This window comes from Cyclopterus lumpus, chromosome 25 (assembly GCF_009769545.1).
Source record: "Cyclopterus lumpus isolate fCycLum1 chromosome 25, fCycLum1.pri, whole genome shotgun sequence".
NCBI classification, from domain to species: domain Eukaryota; kingdom Metazoa; phylum Chordata; class Actinopteri; order Perciformes; family Cyclopteridae; genus Cyclopterus; species Cyclopterus lumpus.
The window spans coordinates 1,658,554-1,683,728 of NC_046990.1; the positions used below are offsets into that span (position 1 = coordinate 1,658,554).

At 44.4% G+C, this 25,175-nt stretch overlaps 1 protein-coding gene across 1 annotated transcript in view; it reads left to right on the forward strand.

Moving 5' to 3' along the window:
* The first annotated feature begins 16,413 nt into the window (after positions 1–16,413).
* The window catches only part of fat3a (FAT atypical cadherin 3a), a 130,294-nt gene continuing 121,532 nt past the window's right edge, over positions 16,414–25,175 (forward strand). The window contains exon 1 of the mRNA XM_034529162.1: positions 16,414–16,467. The gene's annotated coding sequence lies outside the window, so the exon portion shown is untranslated. The remainder of the gene's footprint in view (positions 16,468–25,175) is intronic.

Below are 25,175 nucleotides of genomic sequence, written 5' to 3' on the forward strand. Positions count from 1 at the left end.
TGTTGTACTGTTTCCTGTCTCCTACCTTTCTCCCCCTGTCTCCACTCCAGTATCTGACTGTCCTCCTGTCCTCTATCACCTACCAGCTGGACCCCCTGTCTCCACTCCAGTATCTGACTGTCCTCCTGTCCTCTATCACCTACCAGCTGGACCCCCTGTCTCCCCCTGCCCTTCTCCACTGTCCTGGTGGTGCCCTCACACCTTCTCAGTGTCTTTCTGGTTCTGCGCTTCACTTTTCTTTCCTCGGCAGCTGAAGTGTTCTGCTCAGTAGAGTTTTTCTCTGGACGTGCTCTCATCAGATATCCCTCTTTACCACAACCAAAACAGTCAGATGTCACAAAAATAACATAATCAAAGTCATCTACTCTAAGTTTGAATACTAAGTTGAGTTCCTCGTTCCTGTTGTTAGGGATCATGTGGAGCTGTCTTCTTGGAGACACCACATGTTTCAGAAGAGGAGTCTTTCTTAATCGGACACTCTGGTGGTCAGGGTCTCATATCTCTGATGTGACTTGTATCACCGGTGTGGTGAGAGGCGTAACGTATCGTTTACCACAATCCTGTTCACCACCACCATGTTCGCCTTATTAACGCTGCTGTGATGGACGACCTTCTGCAGTCCTTCCCCGAACAAGAGGAATCTATCTGGTCAGCGTTCTTAAGTCCAACACAAAGTAACCCTAAAACCCCCAACACCTACAATACACTGTACAATACACAACATTAACAAGAAAACGGTAGCAAAGCCACTAGCAATTGTTCTCAGACTCCACTCCTTTCACAGAGAGAGAGAGAGACACTTGTGATTATTGGAGCACTCCCTCCAGTTGTGGCTTCAGCGAGCACAACCAGCTATGTCAAGCATGACGAGGAAATTCAGATCTTTCTGCACCATTTACTGAAAATAATGATAGAGGAGACAAAAATAGGATTCGAAGACCACGTCACTTTACCCTGTTGTTATCCAGCAGCTTTATTTGAATATCAGGTTTGCCAACTGAGCTGTACATAAATCCTTATTGGAAAATGTTGACAGGGGTAATGGTCATATTTATTAAATCATGTATGTGCTGTGCCTTTTGTTCTCAAAGCGTATCAAGGAGGTAGATAAAAGGAAAGTGAGGGCCAGTCTTTTAACTACTCCACAACAGTAGCTGACATTGATGAGGCTCTGTCTGAAGAGGCAGTGAGGCCGGATTCAAATACCAGTCTTCCTGTCCATCTGGCACTTTGGTCCATATTTTAACAGCTACTGGCAAGATCAAGATTGCAGTGATTATTAGGACTTGAACTTGAATTTATGTAGCACATTTCTAGTCTTGTTACCGCTACATATTAACCCCTCTGACATAGTTTTACTTCTGAACATGATTCCTCTGGCTCTCTGCTGCCTGCTGTTGAGTATTGTATTCAACAGCAATCGTTCAACTTGAATTGCCTTCCCCAACCTCGTACCCTTGCAATTATATGAACAATGGGTAATGAGTTTAACACTATATCAGATATTATGGGGGACAGGGTTGTACCAAATCAACTCACAGCTTTATTTTACTGGCCCTGAACACCTCAGAGATCAATTATCTGGTGATGTGGTTTCTGTAGGTGGCATTTCCCTGGCATCCAACACCACTGTAAAGATCTTTACGGTATCTTTGATCGGGATTTTTTCTTCTACATAAGATTTCAAATCAGGCACATCTTGTGATGCAGAAAAGCTGGTTCACGCGTTTGTTATTTCCAGACTAGATTACTGCAACTCCTTATTATCAGGCTGCCCTAATAAGTCTCTTAAATCCCTCCAGTTGATCCAGAATGCTGCAGCTCGTGTACTCACAAAAACTAAGAAAAGAGATCACATGACTCCTGTATTAGCTGCTCTGCACTGGCTCCCTGTAAAATCAAGAATCACATTTAAAATTCTTCTCCTCACCTACAAAGCCTTGATTGGTGATGCACCATCATATCTTAAGGAGCTTGTAGTACCATATTGCCCCACTAGAGAGCTGCGCTCACTAAATGCAGGGCTACTTGTGGTTCCTAGAGTCCTAAAAAGTAGGATGGGAGCCAGAGCCTTCAGTTATCAAGCTCCTCTTTTATGGGCTTTAGGCTTTCCTCTTTAATAGCGCTTCTATAAGCGCTATTAGGGCTGGCTCAGGTTTGCCCTGGTCCAGCCCCTAGATATGCTGCTATAGGCTTACTACTCATTATTCATACATTGTCATATTCATATAATGTGTTGTAACTCTGTAACTCTGTTCATCAGGTCACATGACATCTCTTCTTCTGTCCATCCGGGGAGAGGGATCCTCCTCTGTTGCTCTCCTGAAGGTTTCTTCCCTTTTTTCCCTGTGAAAGGTTATTTTTGGGGAGTTTTTCCTGATCCGATGTGAGGTCAAAGGTCAGGGATGTCGTTTGTGTACAGATTGTCCTCCGAGGCAAATTTGTGATTTTTATCTATACAAAATAAACTGAATTGAATTGAGTGGCATCTGGAAAAGTCTTTTAATTCCACTAGAAAGATAAAACTGACCATGACGAATTGGTAACAGCAATACACTCATTAGGGCAGTGGTTCTCAAACTTATTCTGTCACGCCCCACTTTGGAGGAAGAGAAATGTTCATGCCCCACCGCCCTAACAAAATTGTAACAAAATGGTCTATGCTGAATTTTTATTGAAATAACTCCAACTGTGCTTTTTCAAATAAAAGAATAAAGAAAATTGCAATCACTTTCAAGTAAACCAGATGGCTCCATCAAACAAAAATGAATGAGTGTAATCACTTTGTTAGAACAATGCAAATAATGTTATATATTTGGCAAAAAATGTCGCCATGTATTTATTAATGACTTAGTTGTATGTCCGTGTACATTTGTAATATGTGAATTTCTCAATAAAAGGTCTTTCTACTTTTACTCCTGCGCCCCACCTGTAATACCACTGCGCTCCACTAGAGGGGCGCACCCCACTGCATTAGGGTGAATGGATCAGTGATCAGGATCTTCAATCAGAGGAACGGCGGTTCAAGCCTCGGCTCCGCTAGTCCATGTCAATGTGTCCTTGGGCCAGATACATAACCCCTAAACTGCTCCCCTAGCTGTTCCTACGGTGTGTGAATGTTAGTTAGTCCTGATGTGCAGGTGGAACCTTAGCTCCTCCCATCAGTGTGTGAATGTTAGTTAGTCCTGATGTGCAGGTGGAACCTTAGCTCCTCCCATCAGTGTGTGAATGTTAGTTAGTCCTGATGTGCAGGTGGAACCTTAGCTCATCCCATCAGTGTGTGAATGTTAGTTAGTCCTGATGTGCAGGTGGAACCTTGCATGGTAACCCCTCCCAGTGTATGAATGAGTGTGAATGACGACAAGTAGTGTTTAAGTGCTTTGAGTGGTGGGCAGGCTAGAGAAGTGCTATACAAGTACAGTCCATTTACTATTAGAAACCACACGAACATAAGAAGAACGCAATGAATCCATCATTGTCCGGAGGATGACTTGGGTTGTATTCTTAGCTTGAAGAGTACACTTTATTGCATTGATCTCTATCTGATAGCCAGTGCGTTCTCCAAAGATCATCAGGACATCAATATGTATTAAGTATAGAATACGAATAGAGTTGTGGAGCAGTAGTTCAGTTCTCCTGAGGTCAGCATATTTTGTTAATTCTTTGCAATGCCAGTGGCGTGCAGTGGTCAGTGTCTATACTGCGCTCCATCCAACTTCAGCTCTTTAACCAAACTATTGTACTCACCAAAATGTCCTTGCCCACATGAACCCAGATAGACCTGTGCTTCCTCCCTACATGCATCAGTCATTCAGAGCAAAGACATGTTTACCCCCTGGATATTCTGTAACATATAACCAGAATCAAAGCTCTCAAATTTAAAAAAGGTTGCACTGTAGTTTTCAGATGGGAAAAAGTATTTGGTGGACACACCACTTTGTACAAAAATGTGACAACTGTGATATTTTATGACTTTCAAATGTTGAAATAGACTACTTATTGAGATTCAACTTGCATGTTTAAATCAATAATAATGTCATGAGTTATCTGTTTATCACTAGGTAAGTAATGTCATGGCCTGAGGATATCGCCAATCCTATTTTCACTGATAGTTAAAGCGCCACCTACTGAAGAAAGGAAATCAGCGTTACGTGACAAACGCATCGGATTTACATAACATTTACACAACGTGGTCTACACTTCACGTAGAGAAACATGATGTTGTTGAGCACGTCGTCTAGCCCCACATGGCGGATAAGGAACTGGTGAAGTATTTGCAAAGCGCAATTTCCTGCGTCACACACTTCACGCAGGAAAGAAATGTCTGACTGGCGGGCGAATGTTCTCGGCCGAGCAAGCCAGGGTCCCGCCAGCACCGAAACGTGCAAAGGTACGAGGACCCGTTCACCACTGCTTGTGGCTTTAATTATTTTATTACTATTATAAAGTATAGGCACACCATAACTCTGGGCTACAATTGGAACCCTGAAGTGTGTTAGCGTTAGCTTGTGACTTTGTTTGCAGCCCTTGTGCATTTAAAAGTAATGTAGGTGTCTTACAATGTTTTGGCAGACACTACAGGTAATAAAGTTACAGATTCACCTCCAGCTAGAACTGCAGTGTTTGTAGATTCAGAGCAAGAAGCGAGTTAATTCTCTTTTATATCTAGCATGAGGTGAAGATGTTTTATAGGCCACTCCACTCACAGGATGTAGGTGGACTAAATATTGGTAACACTTTTCACTGTAATGCAAAACTCACTATGACCTCAATGATTTACATATATTACATATATACTAACATCTCAATAAGAATGTCAACTAAAACTGAAACTAAAGGTAATTTTATTGGTAGTTTTGCTTCAGGTTGAATATTGTTATAATTAGCAAAGGCCCTTTTGAAACTGTCATGTTTCTTACTATTAGGGTCTGAGCACTAACTTAGTCAGCCTGGGAGGACCCTATTCTATTTGTAATGTTTGTTATTATTATTATTATGCCTTCAACTGCCTTTTTGGGGGCTTTATCATAACCCGAAACTTGTTAAATTTGAATGGGTAAAAAATGTGATATTTTAGGAGTTTCATATTTGGGTGTAAATAAATGGCTCTATAGCGCCCCCTAGAAATTATGTTCCGTTTGAAAGACCACACTTTTATTATTTTTAAAATAATATTTAAAAACAAGCCCCCTATGGCCGATTGACTTCAAAATTGACACACACAAAAAGGTTAAACAGAGCATTAAGCTCCGCCGCCTTAGATTTAGCGCCATTTATAATTTTGTGAAAAACACATTATTGCAAACTCCTCCTACACGCTGCATCGGATTCATTCCAAACTTGCTGTGGATAATTATTGGAGCTATATCATTAAAGCTCTCAAAAGCTTTTTGATATCTCATTGTGTTTAGGAGATATGGACCAATAACTTCTTAGGGGCGTGGCTTGTTTTTCAATACTCATAACTTCAAAACTTAAAAAATGTGCAGCATATGTGCACATTGCATCCTGTAACATACCCAAAAATGTTCAGATCATTTGAACTTTTTTGTTTTTTGTTGTCATTTTTCATCTTGTTCCAGTGTTGTAAAAGAACATACAAAATGTATGCGATCAACTTCAATTTTGGTCAAGGACGATCTGAAGACTTTTATAATGAAAAGTTATCAAAATGGTGAGTTGTCCTCGAACGGTCTCGACGTGGCGTGGTGGCCATTTCAATTGAGTTCGCCAAGAAAGAGGAAAATGTTTATCATGCATGATGCTGGTTCAGGCCGGAACACAATTCCATGCAAACATTTTCACATTGTCATAACGCCACCTACTGGCAACAGGAAGTCAGCGTTATGAGACAAACAGCATCCGATTTACAGGGCATTTACATGATGTCTGCACTTGTTATAGAGCAGTATAAAGCATGTTGATGCATTGTAGTCTAGCGCCACACAGTGGATACAGGAAGTGGTGGACTGTTTTGCAAAGCATAATTTCCAGCGACACAAAACGTTTAACTCGTGGCCGTGTTATCCGAAGGTCTCGACCACGTGAGCCTCCGTCCCTCCAGTACACCCGACATGTGCAAAGGGGCAAGGGGCCCGTACGTCGCTGCTTGCAGCTTTAATTACAATTTATTTTGTTAGATTTATTTAGGCATACCACCTGAGGAAGTGTAGGGTTGTCGGTGAGCAAGTAATGATACACTGTCTTTTGCATCAAGGATGAATAAAGCAGTGATTGTGTTCCTGAAAGAAGAGCCTTGTGTCTATCAGCTAATAGAGAATGTTGTGTCTATCAGGGACACATTTGTACAGGTCTCCCTGCTGTCAGCTCTCTGCACGCGGAGTGTGGTATATTGGATCGAGCACTCGGTGCTCGATGGTGTTGGTCTGTGACATGTAGAGTGATTAGCCCGCGAGTAAAAGAGTGACTTGTACCGCATCCTCGTCTCCGTGCATTTGTGACTAACGGTGAGTTAGTTAACCCACGATTAGTACAGCTATAACAGTGTACTATACTAGTAGCATAAAGATACAACATGGTGTCAGAAGACGGAGTTACGGAATAATTTGAGGACGGTATTTTAGAAGTTAGCTACTACGTGCGAACATGGAGCAGTTCAAGCCGCCACCACCGCTGATACTTACCGGGAATATAGCTGAAACCTGGAGAAGATGGGAACAACGTTTCCAGCTGTATATGACCACTTCCGGTGCGTTGGATAAGGAAGAGACGGTTAAAATAGCCATTCTGCTCCACACTGTCGGCGAGGAGGCGCTGGAAGTGTACAACACACTCACCATCATCCCAGATGGAGACGACGTAACGATGGAGGAAGTTCTCCAAGCCTTCACGGACTACTGCAGCCCTCTAAAGAACGTGGTTTTCGAATGCCATCAATTCTGGTCGCACGCGATGTCAGCAGGAATATCGGTGGACAGGTTCATCACAGAGCTACGCCAGAAGAGCAAAGACTGAGTTTGGCAGAAATGAAGATGACATGATTAGGGATAAATTTGTGTTTAGCATACAAACCATTTTTCTAAGGTATGTAAAGCTGGCACTGAGAAAAGCAGCAACTACAAGACAAAGACAATAAATAATTTGGAGAGTGAAGTTGACTCCTTATACATAGGCATGATTGGAAAATACAAAAAGAAAGGAGCTCACCAAGCTAAAGGCACTGTATGGCATGAAACAGCCACAGTCAGAGGCGTAGCAATTGATTTCAAGCTGGACACAGGCGCCGATGCAAATGTACTTCCCATGCACATGTACCGGCAGCTACCTGGTCCCATTCAGCTACGGCCCACAGAGACTGTCCTAATTGCATTTGGTGGAGCCCGCCTACCCACAGATGGTGTTGCATCTCTAGAATGCAGGACGACCAAACATAAAGCTATGCTGGACTTTCACGTGTCAAGCCGATTCTGGGTGGAGATGCATGTGAGGAGCTGCAGCTGGTGAGAAGAGTTGAGGCACTCACAGCAAAATCCCCGCAACCAGGAAAAGCTCCAGCTACCAAAGAAGAGATGCTACAGAGGTATGCAGAGGTCTTCACAGGAATGGGCGAGTTCCCCGGTGTTCATCACATACACATTGACCCCAGCGTCACGCCCCTGATTCATGCATGCCGAAATGTGCCCCTCTCCATCATGGACACACTGAGAGAGACACTCAAAGACTTACAGAACATAAAAGTGATAACCCCTGTCAATGAACCGACAGAATGGGTGAACAGTCTTGCCACAAAGAAAAAGAACGGCGCGCTAAGGGTATGTTTGGATCCTTGCAACCTGAACGAGGCAGTTAAGCGTCAGCACTATTCCATTCCTACACCGGAAGACATACGCAGCAGATTAGCATCCTTCTCATCCTAGATGAGAAGGATGGATACTGGCAGATCAAGCTAGATGAGCCATCGTCTAAGCTATGCACCTTCAATACGCCGTGGGGCCGGTTCCGCTTCCTCAGACTCCCATTCGGGATCAGGTCTGCCACCTAAGTGTTCCAACAGAAGAACTCTGAGACCTTCTGCGACATCCCAGGTGTGTATGTCATAGCAGACGACATGATCATCGCAGCGTCATCGGAGAGGGAACATGATGACATCCTGCAGAAAGTGTTAGAGAGAGCAAATACTGCACATGTTGATACAGTAAAGTATATGGGACACATCATCACGGCAGCAGGACAGAGGGCTGACGACACAAAGATCAAAGCAATTGTCGATATGCCAACCCCAGAATTTTTTTTTATTTAACCTTTATTTAGCCAGGCGAAACAGATTAAGAACAAATTCTTATTTTCAACTGTGGCCTGACAAGAGGCGAAAACCTCTTGAGGGAAAGGAGAGGAAAATAAATAAATAAATAAATAAAAGTTTAAAAAAGTGCCAAGGAGTGGAGAAAGCAACATGCTAACAGCCTGAGAAACAGCTGCATTCTTCTTTCAGCAAGTCCGTGATCTTGGCTTTAAAGGCCGACTTGGAGACGTAGGAGTGAAGTTGCAAGTATTTTTGTAGTTCATTCCAGGTTGTAGCTGCAGCAACATTAAACAAAGACAAACCAAGTGAAAAGAAACTCTTAGGGACATCCAACAAAATACGGTTAGCAGAGCGAGTGTTGTAAGCAGGGCATGAGATGTGCAGCAGACTAGAGAAAGCCTGTTGGATTTTATTAAAACTGTGCTGAAGCTTTTGACGGACTATGTCTGGAGAGCGGCCAATAGAGTAGAGGATTGTGTCATCTGCGTCATCTACAGATGGATGGATGAATCCACTACAGAACTTGCTATATTATTGATATAGATGGAGAAAAGAGTAGGGCCAAGAATTGATCCCTGAGGGACACCTTTGGTGACCGGGAGAGGCTGCCAGAGAAGTTGCTCTGCTCTCACACATTGCACTCTGTCTGTAAGGTAGTTAGAGAACCAAGACAAGGAGGTCCCCGTGACTCCAATACGACTAAGCCTGTCAATGAGAACAGAGTGATGTACTGAGTCAAAGGCTTTGGCTAGATCTATAAAAATTGCAGCATAAAACATCTTTGAGTCCAAGGCAGAAATGATGTCATTAAGGACCTTAAGGGTTGCTGTTACACACCCATAGCCAGTTCTGAAGCCTGATTGAGCACTAGACAGAATATTGTGGGCTTCCAGGTAGTCGGTTAACTGACTACCCACAAGCCTTTCCAACACCTTAGACAGACATGGCAGAATAGAAATGGGCCTATAGCAATTTGGATCAGCCTGATCTCCCCCTTAAAAAGAGGACGCACTACAGCTGATTTCCAGGCAACAGGTATTTCAGCCGTGTTTAAGGACAGGTTGAAAATAGCTGTGATTGGAGCCGCAATAATGGGGGCTGCAGTTTTTAAAAGGAAGGGGTCCAGCTGGTTTTTTAGGGTTCAATCTAAGCAGCTCATCCGAGACCGCCCGCAAGTTGAAACTATGAGCGGGGGTGATGGTATGGACTGGGAGGGAGGGTGGTGAGACTGCAGATGAACAGATAGTAGGATCTAATGGCAGGGAGTTATCAATTACTGAATCTACGATAGAACCTGAGTTTATGAAATGAGTGTTAAAAAGGTCCACCATACACCCCCTTTCTGACACTATGATGTTATCAACATTCAGTGACAAATACAGATGGCAAGATGGTTTGTTTTCCAGGACTTTCACTGTTTTCCAGAAGTGTTTAGGATCAGAGCCACAAAGGAAAAACTGATTTTGAAAATCAGCCTTGGCCTTGCGAACCGCTTGCAAAGACTTATTCCTGATCTGCCTAAAAGCCAGAGTTTCTGTCTGCGATTTAGTGTGGCGTGCTTTACGCCAGGCAGCATTTTTTCGTTGTAAGAGCACAGTAAGCTTATAATCAAACCAGGGGCTATGTCGACCTTTTATCCTAAACCTTTTAACTGGGGCATGTCTATTGACAACATCCTTGAACAACTCATAAAAAAGATTCAAAGCATTATCAACGGTGGGGATCAGGCTGACTCTGGACCAGTTCACGTCTGCCAGGTCATGTAAAAAGGCTTGTGGATCGAAATTTTTAAAAACACGTTTGCAACAAATCTGAGCTGGCTGCTTGATAGAGCAGCCCTTTCGGACACAGGCAATAAAACAGTGGTCACTGATATCTGTACAAAACACCCCAAATTGGTACTTTTGCGTTTGTGAGTATAGGCATTGTGTAATTATAAAAGAAACAACGTCTCTATTTAACAAGGAACTACGATGTGCATGAGTGGTACAGGTTCTTTTATGAGGATAACTTACTTGTGTGGGGAGCTCAAAACTACAGACGGATGAGATGGATAAGATCAAGAATAAAAGTTTTAAAAGGTTTAAAAACAACAGACAAGCCATTTGTTGGCCGGAAGACCATCCAAGTTTTAGCAACTCAACATCAGCCTCCCGACCTGAGCGTCTGACCGGCTGCGAGTAGCAGCAGGTGTAGCAGCAGCAGGTGGTGGAGTAGCAGCAGCAGGTGGAGTAGCAGAAGCAGCAGGTGTAGCAGCAACAGCAGGTGGAGTAGCAGCAGCAGGTGTAGCAGCAACAGCAGGTGGAGTAACAACAGCAGGTGGAGTAGCAGCAGGAGGTGGAGTAGCAACAGGTGGAGTAGCAGGAGGTGGAGTAGCAACAGGTGGAGTAGCAACAGCAGGTGGAGTAGCAACAGCAGGTGGAGTAACAACAGCAGGTGGAGTAGCAGCAGGTGGAGTAGCAGCAGGAGGTGGAGTAGCAACAGCAGGTGGAGTAGCAGCAGATGGAGTAGCAGCAACAGCAGGTGGAGTAGCAGTAGCAGCAGGTGGAGCAGCAGCAGCAGGTGGAGTAGGAACAGCAGGGTGCAGTGCGGGGCTCATGCGGGCACAGGGTCCAGTTGTTAGGCGTTAGCTTGTTAGCCGATCAGTTGCTGGGAGAGCAAACAGAAGACAAACAAAGTCTCCAACGTCTGCTGGGAATGACAAAATTCCTGGCGCAGTACATACCAAATGAAGCCTCACTCACAGCACCCCTCGGACAGCTGCTTAAGAAGGATATAGCGTGGCAGTGGTGCCCACACCACAGCTCAGCACTACAGACACTGAAGACCACCCTCACACAAGCTCCAGTGCTGAGGTACTATGATCACAAGCTGATTCCTCGAAAGACGGACTGGGAGCCTGTCTGCTGCAGGACGGACGCCCAGTGTGCTCTGCCTCACGGGCGCTCACCGACACAGAAAAGAGGTACGCGCAGATAGAGAAAGAGTTGCTGGCCATAGTGTTTGCTGCTAAGAGATTCCACCAGTATGTCTACGGGAGACCAGTAACCGTGCAGTCCGATCATAAGCCTCTGGAGGTAATCGTGCGCAAGCCGCTGAGCAAAGCACCTGCGCGGCTGCAAGGAATGCTTCTACAACTGCAGAGGTATGATCTACACGTAACATACACACCAGGCAAGCACATGTACATTGCCGACGCACTCTCACGCGCCACGGCAAGCAGAGAAGGTGAAAACATTAACGAGAACCCCTGTGATGAAAGAGTTGTGTATGCCTTGGAGGCCACTGATTCCTTGAGCGAGGATACACTCAGCCAACTAAAAAAGGCAACTGCAGCAGATGTTACAAGCTGTGTGTGAGAAACACAAGAATGGCTGGCCCATGAAAAAGAAAAGTCTGGACAGGAAACTACACGACTACTGGTCAGTCAAGGACAATACAAGCATCGAGAATGACATTGTCATGGTCGGAGACAAAATCATCATTCCCCAGAGCTTCAGGAATACGATTTTGGAGAAGCTGCACCTTGCTCACCAAGGAGTGCAGCGCACAAAAGCCAAAGCAAGAAAATCCCTCTACTGGCCCGGCATGGCACGAGACATTGAGGCAATGGTGGAGAAGTGCATGCACTGCCAGCAGCTACAGCCCAAACACCAGGCTGAGCCACTCATACCACATCAGATTCCAGAACTGCCATGGATGAAAGTCGGAGCCGACATCTTCGAGCTACATGGTCAATCATATCTGTTGTTAGTTGATTACCTGACCAAATATCCTGAAGTGCTTAACCTGTCGGATAAAACAGCCTACACAGTGATCCAGAAGATGAAGTCTGTTTTTGCCAGGCACGGGATTCCTAGGGAGATAGTGAGTGATCATGTCCCATTTGCCAGCTATGAGATGAAGTCATTTGCAGTGTCATGGGAATTCAAACTCACACACTCCAGCCCAGGTTTTCCCTCTTCAAATGGAATGGCTGAGAGAGCCATAAAGACTGTAAAACATGCGCTGAAGAAGGCAACGCAGACCGGCACCGACCCACATCTAGTGTTGCTGTCACTGAGGAACACACCGGTGACGGGACTGAATGAGTCTGCTGTTGTCATCCGACAGCGAGATGAACCACGCTCCTACACTGTGCAGACGCCGGCAGGTAGGACGCAAAGGAGGAACCGGCGACATCTGAGGAAGATACACCCGAGTCTGTTCATACACACTGACCATGATGAACAGTTGGACTCGGAGGTACAACCCTCTCAAGTGCCTGTGTCAGTGGACTCACCACCACATGACCTGCCACCACACAACCCTCCTCCTGTGACTACGGGCAGTACACCCACATGCTACACAAGGAGTGGCAGAGCGGTTAGACGCCCTGCCAGATTCAATGACTGATTTCAGGAATGTTTATATACTCATTCACATGTTTGTTGATAATAAAAAAAAGAGAGAATGAGGACTGTTTAACCTGAAATGTTTCAAGAATGTTGAATGTTCTAAATGCTTAAATGTTTCTCCAGAATGCTTAGCAGGAAAGTGATTTGTAATGTTTAATGAAAGCCATTAGTCTATTGAGAACATGCTTTATTAATCATTGAAGTATGCATGTAGAAAAGACAAGTTTAATGTTGATGCCATAGCGTTAATGGTAAGCAGAGTTAACTGTTGAGGTAACTGATACGTATGCCACTTCTCAGTCGGAAAAGAGGGATGTGGTATATTGGATCGAGCACTCGGTGCATCCTCGTCTCCGTGCATTTGTAACTAACGGTGAGTTAGTTAACCCACGATTAGTACAGCTATAACAGTGTACTATACTAGTAGCATAAAGATACAACACGGATCACCGGCCCTGGTGTGAAGCCATTCATCCCTATCGTTAGAGAGCAAGCTCTGGAGGTTCAGTACATTTGTTAGTGGATTAAAAACGTGAGTTTGGGATGTAAAGCCCCCAAACTGAAGCACGTTCAGTCTCTGAGGCGGCAAGTGTTCATACTTCTGGACTCATCTACTTAAACTCTGGAGGTGTCCTTCAGAGTGAAGCACGGTGACTGCTCCTACATAGTGTATGCCAGCTCAGGACAGCTCAAATGTTTGGAGTGTGGAGATGTGGGACACAAACGTTGTGCATGTCTGCTTAAAAAGCAAGCCGGCTCTGCCGACACAACTGCCAGCGCGGCGCCCGCGGCTGTCAGACCTGTGATCGAAACCTGCAGCTAGCGGACCTGTTGCCGGGCCCACGGCCGCGGTGGCTGGTGGAGCAGAGCCAAGCTGAGGAGCAACAGGCTCCTGCTGCTGCAGAGAAGAGCAGCTTTCAGTCTGTTGACCCACAGAAAATGTGGAGGAAGCATCTAACACAAGAGATGTGAGCACAAAAGAAGAACAGGGTATTTCTAATAGCCAGATGTCATGTGGAGACGATGTGGACTCAGTTGGATACTGATACAGTATCTGTTAGCGGAACTACCAATTGAAACACAGATCTCTACTCTTTAGAAGATAAACTAATTTCTAGATGAAACAGTCTGTCAAAGTGACTTAATTAAAACACTTGTAGGTTTGGAACCTTTGGATGAGAGGACGCGTTCCACCTCAAAAAGCACATTGCTAGTCTGAGAAAAGCACAAATGATGATGTATCACGCAGTGTTTTCTTCTCTGTATTATTCTTGGCACTCATAAGTGCAGGGGTAGTGGTTCTGTTTAGGACCACTGCAAATATAACCATCTTGTCCTCTCCTAAAGTGGTGAAAGGTTGGCTGCATATTCATAGAATGTGTTGTAACTCTGTAACTCTGTTCATCTGGTCACATGACATCTGTTGCTTCTGTCCATCCAGGGAGAGGGATCCTGATCCGATGTGAGGTCCTGGGACAGGGATGTCGTATGTATACAGTTTGTAAAGCCCTCTGAGGCAAATTTGTAACAACTAGGTTTGTTATGTTGGACAATGACCTAAAGAATTACCTTCACAAGCAAAGTTATTAGTGGTGATTTTAACTGCATTTTAGACTTTACTGTAGACAGGACCAGTGACGAACCCCATCCTCAATCATCTCAGAGCCTGCACAGTGTCATCACACACCTGGACCTGTTAGACGCATGGAGAATCATACAGCCACAATCCAGACAGTATACATGGGTGACAGTCAGCAATAACAGGGTGAGTACAGCCAGATCTGCAAGATCTGCATCTCACACAGTCTCAGCTCTTGATTACTCAACAGTAATATCAGTCTAGTTGGCTTCATTGACCACCACATCACTATTGATCTGATCAATTAGCTCGGTGGAAGGGTCAAGTCCTACTGGGTCTTTAACAACAAGCTCCTACAAGACAATGTTTTCTGAGCTTTGAGTACTTTTGGCAGATGTGGAAAATCAGAAAAGCTGATTTTAGTTCTCCGAAGCTGTGATAGGAGGTTGGAAAAGCACACGTTTGTGTTTTTTGTTAGCAGTACACCTCCCATTCCACTGCTAAAATCAAGGAGGCGTTCCAGGAGCTGGAGGCCAACATCAGGAAGATTGAGGAGGGGCTACAAAGGGGCCCAGATCCTGCTATGGGTCAATTGCTACAGGAGAAGGGGTTGACCACTCAAAGCGCTTTAACGCTACTTGTCATCATTCACCCATTCACACATCCATTCTGCTCAGTATGCCTGGTGGACTCGACTGGGGGTAAGAAGGACTGAAAGTCCTGGCAGTTTTGTGGGGCACAGAGGGCTTTGAAGCAAAAAAGGGAGGGAGTGAAGGAGAAAGTGTGCTCTCGATTGTCTAAATGGAAATCCAGAGATGTCCTTTTCATGGTCTGTCAGGCACTGGGTTCGGGCAGCAGCTCTGTACCCGCCTGTACAAACTGATTGACATACAGTCCAAAATGGCCTCCTTTAAACTAAGGACAGCTCAAAGACTGCTTTATGACTGACAATGAACAACTGTTCCTTCTGCAACCAGAGAACTTGGACCTTACTGGACTAACATCTTTTGTTCCAAACTACAGGCACGGCAGATCTTCACACGCACCACAATTAAAGTTCCTGAAATGTGTTTATTTGAGAAACCTTTGACAAACTGCAATCTGCCAGCCTGCAATCACGTGGAAGAAGTAAGAAGTTAGTGTTGACCTGTCAATAACCCAGAGACATTGCCGTAAGCCCAACTCTGTGTTACCAGTGGTATGAAGGCGTTGAATGCTGTTTGTGAAATGTGAGCTAAGTTTAAATGTCTCTGTGGTTGGATGAGTTGTTTTATATATTTATTTCTAGGCTGAACTGATGATGTGACCGTGATCTAGATAAAAGGACTTTGAAAACCAAACCCTTCTTTCTCCCTCTCCCATATCTCACCCTTTAATCTCTCTCTCCTCTCTCTTCCCTCACCCTTTTCTCTCCATTCTGACAGTACTCTCTCTCTCCCTCCCCGTCTCTCTCTCTTTTCCTCCCCTCTGTCTCTCCCTCTCTGCCTCTCTCTCTTTCCCTCCCCTCTCCTCTCCCTCCCTGTCTCTCTCTCTTTCCCTCCCCTCTTTCTCTCCCTCCCTGTCTCTCTCTCTTTCCCTCCCCTCTCCTCTTTGTCTCTCTCTCTTTCCCTCTCTCTTGGACAATTAACTGGCTCAGAATTATGAGGCTATGGTCTGTCATATGACAATAAATGTACAGTTCAACCTCTTCAGTGTCTACATTACCATTGTGATCCATTATATATATATATTATATTATATGTATTGTTGACCACTGTCACTAGACGTGTCTACATCATTTTCCTACCCATTGATTATTGATTCACTGGGGGCTCTAACCTGCAAGTTGCTCTTTAAATATGTACTAGAGTACAATCTGCAGAGTCTCCGGTAGGCAGCGCTGGTTGCGCGCATATTATGCGCGCGACCCAGCCCCGTCGTGAGCGCGCGCAACAGCAGCAGTTGTCGAGCGCAGAGCGCGCGGATCGGAGCGGGCAGCAGGCGGTCAGTCTCGGCTCTGCTGGTGTGGATGGTGGTCTACGGTGGTCTACGGTGGTCTACGGTGGTCTACTGACGCGGACGGGCTTTTTCACCGGGATATTCTGCAGCATGGCCGGCTGAGTCCCGCGGGTCGAGCCGCAGTCCCAGCTCCGAGACGGGAGCAAAGTTGGAGGTGTGCGGGCAAACGTGCCATGTGAATGCGGGGAACCGGGTTTCTTTTTCACATCGGCAAGACCGCTTGAGAAGAGGTAGGTGAGCCGGCTCCACGCCGTGTAACAGCCGCTGTGACAGCCTAACGTCACTACCGTGTGCGGTGCGCTGCAGCGGCGGGGCCCCATGCAGCTCGAGCAGAGTGCTGGCACAAAGCGTGGAGGGAACTCAGATGAGGCTGCTGAAGATGAGCAGCAGTCCGCCTCCAGCTTCAGCTGCATGGGACAACTGGCATTCCGGTCCCCGCTCAGCCATCCGCTCATCGCTGTAGTCTACAGTTGTCGCTTTCTCCTGGCTGTTGAAATAGAATGTTGCATCGGGAGTAATGGAGACGCGTGGCTTCGTTCTATTCTATGGTGCAGGTGCATCTCTGCGTTATCGATCAAGCATCAAGCACAGGAACCTCAGTATCTGCTCTTGATGAAGCAGGCCTACTCCCCTAATATGCTCCAAGACAGCAGCCTGCAGAATGGCACATTTACTGTGGGAATGATCTGGGAGAGAATCAAGGAAATCACAATTAGTGTGGATGGGTTAAGCGGAATGAGATTGCAGTGCAGACATGGTAGAGTTTGGAGATGCATGTGTGTGTGTGTGTGTGTGTGTGTGCGCGCGTGTGCGTGTGTTGCTGCTCTAAATTGGCCTATGGGCATTCCGTTAAAACAAGTGTGCATGTAGTCTACATAGGAAGCGTATGTGCCCGTCTAAAAAGGGAGACTGCGTCATAAAGGTTACAAGCAGTCAGTGAGGGGCTTCTTGCAGGCAGCCAAACAACTGTACAACTGTCTATTCACTTGCTTTACAGACCCTCCTCCTCATCACACCTTTCCCAATACCTCCTTCTCTTCCTCCTCCTCATCACACCTTTCCCAATACCTCCTTCTCTTCCTCCTCCTCATCACACCTTTCCCAATACCTCCTTCTCTTCCTCCTCCTCATCACACCTTTCCCAATACCTCCTTCTCTTCCTCCTCCTCATCACACCTTTCCCAATACCTCCTTCTCTTCCTCCTCCTCATCACACCTTTCCCAATACCTCCACCTATTTCCCTTCCTCCTCACCTCTTTTTTCAACACCTCCTTCTCTTTCTCTCTTTCTTGTTTTGCACAGACTGGAACGCGGCCTTGCCTACTGCAGACTGCCATGTATGTTGTGTATTCTTGTAGCCTATAGAGTTGGCCCTTATCGTTGTTAATTGTATCGTACGTGTACAATAGAAAATAATCTCTAACCTCCAGTTGAAAGAAATCCAGTCATTTGTCTTGTGTTTTTGTGACCAAAAAACTCAATCACAGTATTTTCTATCGTTTTGACAGTATATCACAGTATTTATTACTCAGGTTTATTTTGGCTGATTCTACAGTTAGCGGAACATATTTGATCAAAAAACATTTTAATGTCATCATGTGTACAGAACGCTTGAAAAGAAAATAGTTAAGATAGTTTTGTAGTAAAGTAGGCGATTGTACATTTGTGTTGGTTTATTGTTGGAAAAGCATTTTTCGCCCTCGCAAGTCACAACATTACTCCAGAGTTTGGATCATTGATCTCTGTCCGTATGCTTCATAGGTGGAATGTTATTGCGTTCCTCATGTTGCTTCTCAGCTGCTTTTCCAGTCGTTTAAAGTGTGTCGAGCAAATGCCCCTTCAAGTCGTGTCTGACCCTTTGCTATTCACTGACGGCCTCAAATTTGACGACAGTAATCTCGCTTGCTGATGCTGCTCTTTTCATTAACTTTATGTAATGTCTTGTGGACTGTTTGAGTTTTGAAACATGTTGTAACAACGTTGTTACTGACATTTTCATTTCTGATAACTTGATTTGTGTTTCTTTGCGAGCAGGTGGTCTAGACTACTCCTCCAGACTCTTCTAACAGGGTTCCAGGGGATCCTTGAATTGCCTTGAATGCGATTCTCACAAATATGTCCTCACCGGATTCTCTAGTTGTTAATCTAAAGATGCTTACTGTATACGCTGTCTCTCTTTGTTCATATTGTGGTTATTGATGTAAGTCCTCTGCAGATGCGTTTGAAGCTTGCCCTACAAGCATCAGTTAACTGTGGGTGTCCACGTTTTCCAGAGCAGATGCATTGGAACGCATTTAAATTGTAGCTTATCCCATTTTGCGATATTGGTACCACTATAAAAACAACATTTTCCAGGGTTTTAATATTGTACTTATGTAATTTCAAGTCGAGTTGGATCAAGCACTTGTAATTGTAATGTGAAATAAACCCAGCTGAAGTTCAACTGAAACTTTACAATGACAAATCACTGAAAATCCAGCTTTAGAACATAACCGTGTTCAAAACTATTTCATGTTGCTCCCTCTATAAGGATGGTATATGTAAAAACAAAACAATCAAATATCATGTTTATTGAATCTGTCTGCTAATCAGCGTTTAAACAAGCTACTAGTTAGTGGTACAACAGATCATAATACTCTCTGTATGACGGCACAGAGTCAAGTCAAGATTTTTTTGTTTTTTCTTTTTGTGGATACTAAATGCAGATCATTAATGATCCATATTGGCAGATACAGATCTGGTCATCTGTTTGTTCATAGCAGCTGGACCACATGGCTACAGGCTTTATTGCAAATGTTCCACAAATCACTCAGACACAAGGAATACAACACATCAACATTTATTCTAACACAAAACAATAACTCACAGAGTGTAACAAGAAACCCACAATAATACCCAGGCGTTAACAGTCCGTGCTAGGGTACCCTATGCTGGCACGCTTGTTGGAGCTCATGTAAATTCTCCTGCGGGGTCAGTACTCGCGGTCCCCACAGAGAGCGATGGATACAGTCCCAAAAGAACCCGGGTGTCCAGCCGGAAGCGCGATAACAGGAAACTCTGTCCTGCCTCCCTGTGTCTCGCCGGCTGCGTAGTCCTCCACGAATTCCTGGCGGGTTAGCCGCTAGCTGGTCCGCCGCACTCCGACCGTGCTTCCAACATGGCTCACTGTCCTCCGTGTAGTTGCTCCTCCACGGCAATCACAACCCCCCCGCTCGAGCTAACCATAACGCACCTCTTTTCCCACTCTGAACTGCAGCTCCACCTCTCTATTTATCTTCACTCGCCTTCCCCCTTCTTCTGATTGGCTCCCCACCCTGTGGACACCTGAACCAGACCAAAAAGTTGGGACACAACAGAACTGATAACAGAAAGGACCACAACACACATGTAACCAAATTAGCAGGGCGCTACATTATAATTTACATTTGGCCAATAGTCATTTTCACATAATGTAACCAAATATAACTGTAACAAGCTCCTGGCAGTCACATGCAGGTTTCTCCCCCCAGCACCAAAGGATGAGCACACTCAGTGTATATTTCGGAATATCCTTTGTGCCTCTCCTCTCTGGTGCCTCCATCCCTATCCACCTCATATAGGGCAGAGACACTCATCACTTGATCCCCTGCAGCTGAGGCCAATTAGGCCTATTCCCGGCACCTGTTCCTTGAACCACTCCCCCACACCACTCCGCAGCTGAGCCTAACCACGCAGCCACCACAGAAACCTTCATTTGTGAGCCGTTAGCGGTGTTGATAACGTTAATAGTTCTCCTCCTGTCAGTTTCAACATGGATTGGTTGTTTACAATGTCACATGACCATAGAACGGCGACTAGAAAAGCCTAAACGATGTCCTGATCACATATTTTACTGAATATTGGTGGAACTTTCATGAGTAAAACTTTATTTCACACTGTGATGGTCAACGTTAAACTCTGAAATTAATCTGCGGTTCACATGCATGATGAACCGTGAAGGGGGTCCCTACAGACCACAGATCGACAACAATCCGTTACACCACCACCAGGTCTTAAACCAGCTTAAACTTAGGTTTTAACCTAGAGGTCAGTTATTTACATTTCAAGGAGAGATGCTGAGCACAGGCATACAAAACACAAGTCCATATATGGAGATGGTCAGAATATAGGCATGGAAGACATTGATCTCTAAATAGAAAAGAGTTGACCCCACTGGTCAACCAGCTACACCTGTTCGACTAGAATGTGTCCAGTCACACAGAGTTCATTTGTGAATATCAGTATGTGTAATTCTACAACAAAGCTGGAAATCTATACTAATACATTGTGTCGAGACCTCTCATAAACTGCTACAATATTACATACAATGTTATCAATCTTAATCTTGTATACAGGAGATATAAATTATCTCCACACAAGTTAAAAGTAATAAATGAGCACATGTTCACAGAACACTTCCAACATGCTAACGCACAATTGATGAGTTGGCAGGCCTGACCATTGGGATCTCCATTTAACATAATTTCACAGGCGCTCACCTGCATATGAGATCACACAGTTGGATCTGTCAAGGCTGACAAGGCTAGCTTTGAACAATATGACAGTACCAACTTTGATGTCTGCTGTCAATTTGTCTTCGGCTACATCCACACTAATATGTTTTCATTTAAAACCGTTTTTTAAAAGAAAAACGAAAATATTAGTATTAGAGCAGTCTTCAATAATAAAATGTAGTGCTTGATACTTAAGATCTTCCTCTAAAATCTTACTCTTCAAGTTGATTTTTCAAGTTTGATTTTTCAAACTTCGTTACAAAGCTGCATGTCTTGCTCTACCTCTCTCTGACACAAATATCAAATTTACTTTCAAATGAACACTTACAAATCAAAGTTTATTAGATTATGGGTCAATACATTTGGTCAGCACGTCTCTCACTCGTTTCCTCTGTTTCCTTGTTGTCTGCTGTCAAACCCATAGCTCTGCTGGTGGCTGAAGTCGTACGAGAGAGCATTCATGTTTTTGTTCCTTTATAGTTTCTTTGTTATCTTCACAATAGTTAGACAAAACAAAATACGCATTAAAAAGAAAAGGAAAATCCCCCATTGTCCTCCTCAAAGTAGTAGAACTATATAATACTGAATTCAATTCAATTCAGCTTATTTTGTATAGCCCAATATTACAAATTTGCCTCAGAGGGCTTTACAATCTGTACACATACGACATCCCTGACCTTTGACCTCAGATCGGATCAGGAAAAACTCCCCAAAAATAACCTTTGACAGGGAAAAAAGGGAAGAAACCTTCAGAAGAGCAACAGAGGAGGATCCCTCTCCCCGGATGGACAGATGAATAGATGTCATGTGTACAGAATGAACAGAGTTACAGAGTTACATAAACACATTACATGAATATGACAATGTATGAATGGAACTCCAATCCATGACACAGAAGGAGGTAGAGAGGAGGGGGGGCGGTGCGATCAGCAAGGACCAGGCAGGAGGCCGGCTCACCAGGCATCAGACACCTCCAGGTCCAATGGACCCTATGAGACGTGAAGTCACAACGACTCCGGGGAGGAAGCAGAGTTAATAAGGTGCAATGGAGAGATGTAAATTCATCCATAAGGAGAGAGAGAAGAGGAGAGAGGTGCTCAGTGTATCCTAAAACATCCCCCAGCAGCCTATAAGCCTATAGCAGCATATCAAGGGGCTGGACCAGGGCAAACCTGATTCAGCCCTAACTATAAGCACTATTAAAGAGGAAAGTCTTAAGTCTACTCTTGAATGAGGTGACTGTGTCTGCCTCCCGGACTGAAAGTGGAAGCTGATTCCATAAAAGAGGAGCTTGATAACTGAAGGCTCTTGCGCCCATCCTACTTTTTAGGACTCTAGGAACCACGAGTAGCCCCGCATTTAGTGAGCGCAGCTCTCTAGTGGGGCAATATGGTACTACAAGCTCCTTAAGATATGATGGTGCATCACCAATCAAGGCTTTGTAGGTGAGGAGAAGAATTTTAAATGTGATTCTTGATTTTACAGGGAGCCAGTGCAGAGCAGCTAATACAGGAGTAATCTGATCTCTTTTCTTAGTTTTTGTGAGTACACGAGCTGCAGCATTCTGGATCAACTGGAGGGATGTAAGAGACTTATTAGAGCAGCCTGATAATAAGGAGTTGCAGTAATCTAGTCTGGAAGTAACAAACGCGTGAACCAGCTTTTCTGCATCTTTTTGAGACAAGATGTGCCTGATTTTTGAAATGTTACGTAGATGAAAAAATGCAATCCTTGAGATTTGCTTAACGTGGGAGTTAAAGGACAAGTCTCGGTCAAAGATAACTAGAGATTCTTTACAGTGGTGTTGGATGCCAGGGCAATGCCATCTACAGAAACCACATCACCAGATAATTGATCTCTGAGGTGTTCAGGGCCAGTAAAATAACTTCAGTATTGTCTGAGTTTAACATCAGGAAGTTGCAGGTCATCCATGTTTTTATGTCTTTAAGACATTCTTGAATTTTAGCGAGCTGGTTGGTCTCCTCTGGTTTGATCGATAGATATAATTGAGTATCATCTGCATAACAATTAGAGTTTATGGAGTGTTTCCTGATAATGTTGCCCAAAAGAAGCATATGTAAGGTAAATAAAATTGGTCCAAGCACAGAACCTTGTGGAACTCCGTGATTAACGTGGGTGGTCATTGAGGATTCATTGCTTACAAATACAAATTGAGATCGATCTGATAAATAGGATTTAAACCAACTTAGTGTGGTACCTGAAATGCCAATCGACTGATCTAGTCTCTGTAATAGGATGTCATGATCAATGGTGTCGAACGCAGCACTAAGGTCTAATAATACCAGTACGGAGATGAGTCCTTTATCTGATGCAATTAGGAGGTCATTTGTAATTTTCACCAGTGCTGTCTCTGTGCTGTGGTGTTTTCTAAATCCTGACTGAAACTCCTCAAATAAACTATTCTGATGTAGAAAGTCACACAACTGATTAGCGACTACTTTCTCAAGGATCTTAGAGAGGAAGGGAAGGTTAGAGATGGGTCTGTAGTTAGCCAACACCTCTGGATTAAGAGTGGGCTTTTTCAGGAGAGGTTTAATTACAGCTACTTTGAAGGAATGTGGTACATGGCCTGTTAGCAAAGACACATTAACAATATCCAGCAGAGAGTTGCCAATTAAAGGCAACCCGTCTTTAAGCAGGCTCGTTGGGATGGGGTCTAAGAGACAGGTAGACAGTTTAGAAGTAGAAACCGTTGAGGACAATTGGTCTAGGTTAATGGGAGAAAAGCTATCCAAATATACACCAGGGCATACAGCCGTTTCCAAGGCCACTCCTCTTGATGACAGATCGGCAGTGGTTGAGGGCAAGAGATCATCAATCTTGCCTCTAATAGTTAAAATCTTTTCATTGAAGAAGTTCATGAAGTCATTACTACTGAGGTCTATAGGAATACACGGCTCCACAGAGCTGTGACTCTCTGTCAGCCTGGCTACAGTGCTAAAGAGAACCCTGGGGTTGTTCTTATTGTTCTCTATTACTGAGGAGTAATAGGCTGCTCTGGCATTACGGAGAGCCTTTTTATATGTTTTAAGACTATCTCGCCAAACTAAGCGTGATTCTTCCAGATTGGTGGAACGCCATATACTTTCGAGCTTTCGTGAAGTTTGCTTTAGGTCGCGGGTCTGAGGGTTATACCAGGAAGCAAACCTCCTTTACCTCACTGTCTTTTTCTTCAGTGGGGCTATCGAGTCTAGTGTCATTCTCAGTGAGCCTGTAGCACTATCGACAATATGATCAATCTGGGACAGACTAAAGTTAGCACAGGAGTCCTCCGTCACATTGAGACGTGGTATTGAATCAAATGCAGAAGGAATCTCTTCTTTAAATTTAGCTACAGCACTGTCAGTTAGACATCTGGTGTAGAAACTTTTGACTAACGGTGTATACTCCGGGAGTATAAACTCAAAAGTTATGAGGTAATGGTCTGACAGAAGAGGGTTCTGTGGGAAGACCTCCAAATGCTCAATGTCAATGCCATATGCAAGAACAAGGTGGAGGGTGTGGCCAAAGCAGTGAGTGGGTTTCTGTACTCTGACAGAAGCCAATCGAGTCCAACAATGAGATAAATGCAGTACTAAGGCAATCATTATCAATATCCACATGAATATTAAAATCTCCTACAATAATAACCTTATCAGTTTTAAGGACTAAACTTGAATTTAAGTGCACAACAGATGCTAGTTAAGACAACATGGTCAGTAATGCCTGTAATCGGTTATGTTGAATTAAGCTTGTAGTCAATCAACAATCAAAGCTGTTTTGGTTTGTCTTCTTCCGGTAAAGGTCCTGTGATAGGGGCATGACGAATGGGAAGGACATGTTGTGACTGCTAAGAACCAGTCAAGTAGCCAACGTTGATGTCTACGTAATTGTTTTAAAACTTATGCGTTTAGCCAGTCCACACTAGGAGGTAACCCCACAGTATTCAAACGTATTTTAAACTCATCTGTTTTCTGTGCTCTAAAACTCCGGCCTAGTGTGAAAGCTCAGTGTAAACGTAGCAAAATATATGCGTCTTAAAATGGAAACGTAATGGTGTGGTTGTAGCCTGAGAGATGTTGCAGTATGTAATAGCGGTGTGGCGTCCCCCCTCCTGCAGTTGATTGGAGCCTGACTGCATCACTGCAGATAACATGTGCATGACATTTTGCAGAAGAGCTGCAGCACTGACCTCCCTGCCGAGCACACTAACCTCCACATGGGAGAGGGGGAGGGGGAGATGGAGGCCCTTCCTCCATTCGTTTTGTTCTCCTTCTCACTGAGTGCCTTGCTCCACAGGCTGCTTGCTTGAAAATGGCATCGCTGCAACCCATCCTCCTCCTCCTCCTCCTCTTGAACACTCCCCCTTGCTTTTCCTTCATCTCTGGGTTCCCGGGGGCTTTGT